A 10,728-nucleotide genomic window follows, 5' to 3' on the forward strand; every position below is an offset into this window, starting at 1 on the left:
CGAAAACACACACACACACACACACACACACACACACACACACACACACACACAAAATCTTAAAGATTCCAAACTTTTGAATTTATAATCAAAATAAACACAATAAACAGGCCTTATAAACTCGGGGCTACACTTAAAATGAGTCTAATATCACCATGCATCACAAGAAAGACCCCACATGTAAAGCACCACACATGCTAAGTGACTGTATGAACTATTTGGTTTACCTCACAGACCTTCAGATGCTGGCAGACAGACTTGTTAACAGGGGAGTTCAAGAGGCTTTTTGTGTTTACTTTGATTAAGGAGCAACAAGGGCAAATCAGGTCAGCGGGTCTTCAGTTTCACCAGCCCAAGGTGCTTGTTTCTGAGCAGGTATGCATATCAGCAAAAAAGCACAAGCCACGCTGGATCACTTTATTTGTTCAGCCTCACCTTATTTAGAAAAGAAACGAATGGTTTTCAATTAATAGTTCACCAAAACTAAATAATTCTATGAATACTTCTTTTATTTCCAAAAAAAAAAAAAAAAAAGTTTTCCTGATAACTTTTAAGCTTCAAAAAGCACCATAAAAGTATCATGTGGTCTACGACTTGTGCACTAGCTATACTTTCCAGGTTTTCTGAAGTCATAGTTTTCTGTGTGGAACAGCCCAAGATTAATGTAGTTATTAAATAAAAGTCTTTGACATTCATCTTCAGAGATCCTGAGAGAAGTTTATGAAGATTTATGTTTATGTTTAAGTTTATTTAAGTTTATGTAGATATTTATGAACAAATCATTCTTTCAAAACCAGTTTGAATGACTCATTCACAAATCAGACTGATATAGTTCAGTGACTTAATAAGCAAGTCACAATTAATGTAAATTTATGAATTTCGGTCCATTCTTCAAACAAAACTACCATTTAGCTTCAGAAGATTTGAAATACAGTATCGCTTTTATCATACCTTTATGGTGATTGTCATCTTTTTTTTAGTTCATTTTTCAAAATTAATATTTTTTCTTTGTACACAACTGTAATAAAGTCACACAATTTTGCAACAACTGTGTAAATAAAGGCAGTTTTCACTTTTAGATTAACTAAAAAGGTTTAGACTGGTTAGCTCATAAAAAAATACTTGGTGACATGCCTACTTCAAGCGTACTGCTAAACACAGCCACTCAGGACTTCCATAGTAACCAGAGACAAAGAATGAGAAAGATGAGCTGTGCGAGTTTCATTCATTTACATTCACAGAGGAACAAGTGGACCGGCTCAGTCTTCCAAACCACCCACAACATCGTGCTCACGGGCCCGTCAATCACCTCACCCTTCGGCTTTCAGAGCACAGGGCTGATAGGAAAATTCCGCCCACATCAGGAAGTGAACCAAGCAGTGCTTCTAACGGGGAGCGACAGTGAATCAGATGGCCCCCAGAACTCGAACAAGCGCACGGGCCGGCCCACACAGCCGCCGCTGAGCCCTCTGATATGATTAGTCATACTCCGGCTGCATTTCTGAGCTTTTTTATTCCCTCGTTACCGCCACCTCTCAGGTCTCTCCTGGCTTTAACCTTCCAAAAACAAAGCAGCGTTAATGAGGAAGCCTCTCAGGGCTTTTCAGAAGTGCACTTTACCTGATGGAGAGATTCTCTAACTAAGACATGGAAAATATGGGCCTCAGATACTGCAAAGAGTTCAAGCTCATCAGATTTGACACACTAGCACACGGAGTTAAGGAAACACGGTGTTTCGCCTAAAGAGCCTACAATCACACGGCCTCAGGCGGTTTCAACTCAACAGATTCTTAGAAAATGTTTAGTTAACAGGTTTTCTTGAAAACGTGTAGAGCATGCAAGACAAACGAAGGAATGAGTCTGTGAGTCATTTATGACGAATTTCCCTGGATGCACAGAACATGTGAAAACACTGCAAAAAAATTATTTAATGTTCTTAGTCATTATTTGTATTTTCGGTAAAATATCTAAACATCATTAAGAAAAAAAAAATGTTGTGGCCATGATTGTTCCCACAATCATGATTTGTTCTCATTGCAATTTGTTCCCACTATCTAGGTTTAGTTAAATCAGTGCCACAAGTTAAAATGAGGTAATGAATTAGTACAACATGGCCAACATTTTTTAAAGTTGTGGGAACTAATTATTAATTTGTGGCCAAGATAGTAATTTTTTCTTCTTCATGTCATGAGTGGCGCACCATATATACACGTTTTTGCCGCATTATGTCATATAATTGATTTTATTATTAAGTTGTAGTTTCATGAATTTATATACATACACACATATACATATACATACATATATATATATATATATATATATATATATATATATATATAATGTTACATAAAAATACATAATGTTTATTTTTTGTTGGTTTGTTTTAAACATAAGCCACACTCATTTTTTATTTATACAAAACAAGAATAAAAAAAACTGATCTGACATCTAATTTAAATGAAGGAAATAAAATGACAATACACAAAAATTATTTTATTATTTACTTTAATGGCGTTTCAAACCTGTTTACATCTGTTTCTTGAATGAGAGATAGTAGAATCAAAGTAGAAGCACAAAAGAAGGTCAAAAGGGTTTGGAATAACATAAGCTTAAATTTATAATCACAGGATTTTCATTTTAGGGGAATTATGTCATTATTTCAAGGTACATAATTATGCCTTAAATTAACTTGAGAAGCAAAACTGCATAAGATGTTTAGATGTCTTTACTGAAAAAGAAGACCAAAAAAAAATGTAAGAAAATGTTTTTGCAGTGCGCACACACACACATTCAGTCTTGTGTAATGTAACTCAGACACCACGCACTCAAAAAATGCAGTGACATTAAACTTAAACGCACCGCTAACAAAAACTAACAAATACTCACTCTGAAACCTGATCTCCTTATGTCTAGTAATTCCAGTTAGCCTTCATTTTCCAAACAGAACAGAGCGTACGGTCGAATAGACGGGAGGAAGTGCCGTCCATTACCTGAGGAGTTCTGCCACCTCACACTGCTAAAGCATGAATGAAAGCCACCAAACGACACAGCGGATATGAATGTTTGTGTATGAGTGGGTGTACTTCTGAAAGAGTGAGTGAGGGGGAGGAGGGTGAGGAGGGGAGAAAGACAGAGAGAGATGGGAGGGGGAGAGTAAGAGTGAGAAAGACAAGGAGTAAGAAAGCGAGTGGGTGTGAGAGAGACATGGAGACACATGGCGGGAATGAGGTGGAGGATAAGGGTGTGTGAATGAACACAGTTACAGTGATTGAATAACAGGCTTCTCCTCCATGCACAAGGACAACAAGGAGCGTTATTGCTGTGATGACCAACTGACTAAGCCAGAATGCAGAATTGGTTATGTAGCTTATTACAGGGCCATGATCATCATAGACATTGAGGGAGACATTTACACTTTGCATGAATCAGATATTATCACTAGAATGTTAACTTATAGCAATTCATTTTCTTTTCATTATTTTTCTAAATGATTAAAAAACAAAAATAAAATGTATTTAAAAAAAAATGTTTTTCTAAATATCATGAATAAATAATTATACAGTATATAAATAAATACATACCATTCAAAAGTTAGGGGTTGGTAAGGTTTAAAAAAAAAAAAAAAAGTTTTTCAAAAGATGTCTCTTGCTCAACAAGACTGCATTTGTTTGATTAAACGCTGTATAAAAAAATACAGATGCAAATGCAATATTGTGAAATATTATTACAATTCAAATTGTTTTCTATTTTAATATATTTTAAAATTAATTTGTAATTTATTCCTGTGATGGCAAAGCCGAATTTTAAGCAGTCATTACTCCAGTCTTCAGTGTCACATGATTCTTCAGAAATCTGACTAATATGCAGATTTGGTGCTTATGAATATTTATTATGATCAATGTTGAAACTTTTTTGCTGCACGGAAAGTTCAAAAGAACAGTGCTGGTGACGTTATAAATGTCTTTGCTGTCACTTTTGACTGATTTAATGAAACATTAATGAACAGAAGAATTAATTTATTAAAAAAAATCTTAGTGCCTATACTATTAGAAATTACTTTTTAAATAAAATACTTTAGATACATGATACGTTGTAAATTGTTTTGTCTCAGTACATATGAATCAGTGACTACCGAGAAATACAGATGAACATCATGAGGAGATCATATGATGCCATTACACAGATGGGAATTTGTAGGCTTATGGTTCGTGAATTACCGTCATGTCAACTCAGTTTGGCCTTCCTAAGTTCCACTGTTCAGTTAAAAAGTGCAGCTCTATATTTGGATGATAACATCATGATGAGCTAGACCACTGGCTGGGTGGAGCTCTCTCAACTATGGAAGCATCAACTTCTAGTTGTCCACACACATATCCACATGTGCACATGCCCGGATTTATCACAACAGCTCCTGAGCGTGAAAACAGGTCACAGTTATAGGAAATTCCTCCAGGGCTGCGGCTGACAAATATTCCTGCTGCACAAACAGAGAGTCGTTGTCCTGACATTTTATCCTACCCATCATATTGTCCTACCATGGCTTACTGCGCATGCGCACATCAATATTGCGTCCTTTTTCTCATGCTGAACAACAATATTTAATGTATCTACATTACTGTAAGGGTAGGTTTAGGGTTGGGGTAGGTGTAGACTTTAATAAAACACAATCTAATAGGTACATTTTTTGTTGTCGAATTGTACTACCCACTGTTTTAATGGGAGGTAGGAAAATCTGACAGGGTAGCACAAATCGACAGAACACTGCAATGGTGCATTGTGGGCCGATGAATCAACACACTCCAAATGGGGCTTTCCCAGTGAACAAATGACACGAGCACTAAGAATCCTGGGAGAATTGAACTGCCTACACATGACACTGAAAACACTTTATTAAGGTGTTTTTAATCAACAGGTTTTCCTGATTCTTGATTGCTAATTCATGCCACCAGCTTCTATTACAAATGACCAACTAAAACGCAAGTAACTTACAGAGGTGAAACGAAATCTAATAAGAAAGCATGAAAAAGAGCAGCTTTGACTTATTGATATCACCCTTTGTTTACTAGAGAAAGTGACAAATTTCTGGATTAATAAACCAACTAAAAATAACAAAAATTGAATAGATATTTAAACGGAGTGTCTATTTATACTAAGTGCAAATAGCCCGCCTTGTTGGCAGAGGCTATTTACACAAACTTTGTCCCCCAACGTGTGATTGGGGTAGTCAACACTACAAACGGCACTAGTTTAACAACAGATCCAGTTGCTTAGATGGCAAAGCGCATGGTGTTGTCTTTTTGACGCAATCGACCCGGGTTCGAACCCGCCTATTGCCAAACTTTTTTTCCTCCCTTTTCAAATCTCATATCACATCAGAAAGGCATTTATTTTTTAATAAAAGTGAAGGAAATAATCGAAAAGTTGAAAATAAAGTATCGGGTAGGGTTAGGGTAAGTGTAGGGAGGGCTTATATTGTCCCAAAATGGTGGCATCCATTTAATAATTTGAATTAAAATTATAATTTACACTCAGTACGTTACTATTGCATACTGTTTTATTATGTACCACAATACTGAGGTACAGATAATTGCCACTATTTGCAATAAGTAGAATAAATATTTAAAAATCCTCAAATTTTAACAGTGTAAATAGAATCTATAGCTATTTGCACAGAGTAAATAGAATATAGCTAAGAAAATACTGCTATTTTCATGTAAATTGAATCCATTGCCATTTGCACTAAGTGTAAATAGCATCTATCACTATTTTCACAGAGTAAATAGCATCTATCGCTAAGAAAATATGCTATTTTTACTTGGTGTAAATAGCATCTAATTGCTATTTACACTTAGTGCAAATAGCCCCTGCCATATTTAAAATGCAGGGGCAACGTGTGTTGAATGTGTAGCTAATATGAAGTGAATCAAATAAAATAAAATCACAATGTTAAATATTTCTTTCATGGAAATATTTGACATAAATACATTACATATTTGTGTGTGACCCTGGACCTCAAAACCAGTTATAAGGGTACATTTTGTGAAACTGAGATTTATACATCATATGAAAGCTGAATAAATAAACTTTCCATTTATGTATGGTTTGTCAGAATAGGACAATATTTGGCTGAGATACAACTATTTAAATAGTTGTAAAAAAAAAAATCTAAATATTGAGAAAATCGCCTTTACAGTTGTCCAAATGAAGTCCTTAGCAATTACTAATCAAAAATTAAGTTTTAATATATTTATGGTAGGAAATGTACAAAATAGCTTCATGGAACAGGATCTTTACTTACTTTCCTAATGATTTTTGGCATAAAAGAAAAATCGCTAATTTCGACCCATACAATGTATTGTTGGCTATTGCTACAAATATACCTGTGCTACTTAAGTGGTCCAGGGTCACATTTACATAAAATGCTGCCATAAAAGGTCAAATTTGGCCCCTGGAATTAATTTTCAAGGAGACATACATTTTGCTGTTAAAATAAAATAAATTATAAAAAAGAAAAATTTAATTTGAAAAAATCATATTTTATGGAAATTTCATAGACATAAATCTATCATAATACAGTAATATGGACCCTGGTTTTCAGGAACATTATTAGCCCTAAAGATACAATTTTAAAAGTTTGGTTTTTCTACCTAATTTCTTACCATTTTAGTCCACCTCCCCTCCCCCCATTTCTTTATTTCTTTCATTTTTTTCTTTCTCTCTTTCTCTTTGTCCGTTTTATCAATTATCCCAAATGATTGTGCGACCTTCAGCGTCATGTGGAGCAGGGCAGTGTGCCGGCCCTGGGGCCGTGCGTGTATTGTGTCTGTCTGAATGTGATCTTTGTGGCGATGGTCAGCCTATTTAAAGGAGGGGGGGGTCTGTGGCCAGGCATTGCCCATACTGTAGCCCTCTGGGAGGGGAACTCACATTTCCGTCATCTCTTTGTCTTCTGTTTTTCCAAGAAGAGATGGGACAAAAGAGGCTCTGTAAATCTGATCAACAGGCCGAGTGCTATACAACAATGGCATGACGGATTGTCTTGTTAGAGCGAGATCTCCTTTGCCACAACATATGAAGAGAGCTGGGCCAGTGTCCTTGGACCTGGTTAGACAATATAAGGTAGTATATGAAATAAAATAAACCGCATTGAATTATTGAAAATAATCCAGACTGCCAATACCAGACTGAAACAAAAATAACTATTGGTATATACCTTGATATCACAAAAGCAACAGAGATTACATAAATCAAAGTAGGTTTAGAGCCGGTGTTGTTTCTACAAACTGGAACATAAATGGTTTCAGCCTGAGGCTCCTCACTGCTGAGGCATCTGTATAAACATGACAGGGTGCGTAAGGACCATTACCTTAGATGTGTTTGCTTCACAATGTATTGTTGGCTATTGCTACAAATATACCTGTGCTACTTAAGTGGTCCAGGGTCACATTTACATAAAATGCTGCCATAAAAGGTCAAATTTGGCCCCTGGAATTAATTTTCAAGGAGACATACATTTTGCTGTTAAAATAAAATAAATTATAAAAAAGAAAAATTTAATTTGAAAAAATCATATTTTATGGAAATTTCATAGACATAAATCTATCATAATACAGTAATATGGACCCTGGTTTTCAGGAACATTATTAGCCCTAAAGATACAATTTTAAAAGTTTGGTTTTTCTACCTAATTTCTTACCATTTTAGTCCACCTCCCCTCCCCCCATTTCTTTATTTCTTTCATTTTTTTCTTTCTCTCTTTCTCTTTGTCCGTTTTATCAATTATCCCAAATGATTGTGCGACCTTCAGCGTCATGTGGAGCAGGGCAGTGTGCCGGCCCTGGGGCCGTGCGTGTATTGTGTCTGTCTGAATGTGATCTTTGTGGCGATGGTCAGCCTATTTAAAGGAGGGGGGGGTCTGTGGCCAGGCATTGCCCATACTGTAGCCCTCTGGGAGGGGAACTCACATTTCCGTCATCTCTTTGTCTTCTGTTTTTCCAAGAAGAGATGGGACAACAGAGGCTCTGTAAATCTGATCAACAAGGCAGAGTGCTGTACAACAATGGCATGACGGATTGTCTTGTTAGAGCGAGATCTCCGTTGCCACAGCATACGAAGAGAGCTGGGCCGTGTCCTTGGACCTTGTTAGAAAATACAAGATAGGATATGAAATAAAATAAACTGCATTGAATTAGAACATAATCCAGACTACCAATACCAGACCAAAACGAAAATAACTCTTGGAATACCTTGATATCATAAAAGCTACAGAGATTACATAATAAAAGTAGGTTTAGAGTCGGTGTTGTTTCTACAAACTGGAACATCTCCAGGAAACGGTTCCAGCCAGAGGCTCCTCACTGCTCAGGCATTTGTATAAGCATGACAGAGTGCGTAAGGACCACTACCTTACCAGGTGTTTACACCACCTTGTACGTCAATTGTGGCAATTGACAAAAGTGGCATTGTGACACAAAGATTCCACATATAATTTTCTACAAATTTCGTCTGCCCTCATGCCAGCCCTCTCTATGAAATTCTCATTCCCAAACTATTGTGGCACAAAGCTCAAGTTCAACTTTTCAGACTGGTCTCAGAGGAAGCACGTTTGGTCATTTTACACCTGGTCATCCTGCCCTTGCCTAACCCAAAGTATGAGCAATAGCAATTACTTAGCAAGCACTACTACTAAGAATGAGCTTTTTGTGGCTGCGGAAAGTCAGGTATTGTATTTCCTCCAGGTGGAATGGCATGCATAAAGAGGCTTGCCATTAGTCTGTACCTCCAGGGTGACATCTCCACATGACTCCTGTTTGTTATTCTCATTTAGGCTCTTATGCAACTAATGTGTCTTCTCCGGAAATTCAGCTGCAGGCGCTAAAGCAACAGTTTTAACAGGTGGGGTCCTGAAAATTTAAGGAAGTCATTTATAGAATGCGGACATCATTCTCAGTTTTAACTAAACTTAGGGCCCTAGGATTTCTGCTATGTGGAAAACGCGGACGGAATCGCAGGATTCAGTCATAAAAATTAAATGTACTGTATAGGTTAATGCGGAATGTCATGGAATTTGCCAAATTTGGATGGATACATCAAAAGTAGGTCAGTACACTTAAATCAAAACGCGATATGCACGTCTGTAAATATAAAGCCGCAAAAATACCATTTAAATATGAAACATTGCATGTTCTGCATGTCTCTGTGTGAATGAATGGCGCAGATGTGCGATTACATTTACCGTATTGGCCCGAATATAAGACGACCCTGATTATAAGACGACCCCCCTTTTTCCAGATGTACCTTTTGGAAAAAGGCTTTTTAAAAAACAAATCTTGTTTTTTCTCAGTAAATCACATTTTGTCTTCAATTATTTTCATATTGCATATTTTTCCTATTTTAATTTTTGTTTTGAAAGTATGATAAAAACTGGTAAAATGTACCAACAAATCACATTTAAAAAATATACACTTTTTGATATACCATAAAAAAAAAAAAACAGGTAGCCCATCTGAATTAGGACATTTAGGCTATCCATCTAATAGTAGCCTACCAAAATCTTATGAACAGTAGAAGTTAAATCTTACTGTAGTCGTCAAATCTTGGTACTGTCTTACGTTTTAAAATCACAAAGGGAGTTTGGTCCCATCAGGCTAACGTGACAGTCACGACTCATGCAGCTGTAAGGTTTTCTGCTTCTTTTGTTTTTACTCGCGATCTTTACAACACGCATTACATTACGTATTTCATGGCACACTCGTTTTATGCGTATTTGGCGCCACCTAGTGTTGTGGGTGTATTATTGACATGTCAAAGTCTAGACCCTGAGTATTTGGCGCCACCTATTGTTGCGGGTGTATTATTGACATGTCAAAGTCTAGACCCTGAATATAAGACGACTGCGTTTTTTCAGATGTATTTCCAAGAAAAAAACATCGTCTTATATTCGGGTCAATACGGTAATACACACATACTGAAGCGTGCGTGACGCTCACAGTGTTTTCAGCCTCAATATATGATTTCAGATGGAGCAGCATTTACTACACAGAGCCATGAATCACTGACAAGCTACGCAATATCGCGTTCAAAATCGCAGGCGAATCATTGTCGATTATGAACGCAATATTGCGTAGCTTGTCAGTGATCTACGGCTCTGTGTAGTAAATACCACTCCATCTGAAAGCACGTGCTGGAGATTTACTACTAATCACAGAACCGGTTTTACTGACGAGATGCACATGAAAATCGCATTCGATTATTTGCACAGCCCTAGTTCAAGGCAACCCATCAAAATAAATGTTCGGTTTAAATTGAAGAAACCGTGAAAGAAACATTACTTAATGTAATGATAGTACTAGTACTGCTAATAAAATTATTAAAACATTATTTTTCCACAAATATTTATCAGAAAAATTATTTACCAGAATATATTTAGCAGAAATTTTTTTTAAATGCACAACACAGTATTTCTGGATTTTTTTTTTTTTTATAAAATCAATTAATTAGAGATGCTTTTAATGATTACAATTTAATGAGACCATTAAAATGGAATCCAGAAAGTTAATGTTAAACACAGCATTTGGTCAAAATAAAACCAAACTTAAACTTTTCATAAATTGAGGTTAAATTGTATAAGTTCCATGACGTCGATTAATTAGACATGTTAATTAGACATTCTTTTAAATTTTGTGCATTTATATGTATGTATATATATATATATATATATATAAA

At 36.1% G+C, this 10,728-nt stretch overlaps 1 protein-coding gene across 2 annotated transcripts in view; it reads right to left on the reverse strand.

Annotated features, from left to right (window-relative positions):
* Positions 1–10,728, reverse strand: part of LOC107732829 (transcription factor HIVEP3-like) — an 88,016-nt gene that overhangs the window by 27,739 nt on the left and 49,549 nt on the right. The window contains exon 1 of one of the 2 annotated variants that reach the window (XM_016544249.1): positions 2,890–3,052. The exons of the other annotated variant lie outside the window; for it this stretch is intronic. The gene's annotated coding sequence lies outside the window, so the exon portion shown is untranslated. Of the gene's footprint in view, positions 1–2,889; positions 3,053–10,728 lie in introns of those variants that run through there. 2 annotated transcript variants of the gene reach the window in all.

The sequence above is a fragment of the Sinocyclocheilus rhinocerous genome, unplaced genomic scaffold (assembly GCF_001515625.1).
Source record: "Sinocyclocheilus rhinocerous isolate Xijiao unplaced genomic scaffold, SAMN03320098_v1.1 scaffold1151, whole genome shotgun sequence".
Taxonomy (NCBI): Eukaryota; Metazoa; Chordata; class Actinopteri; order Cypriniformes; family Cyprinidae; genus Sinocyclocheilus; species Sinocyclocheilus rhinocerous.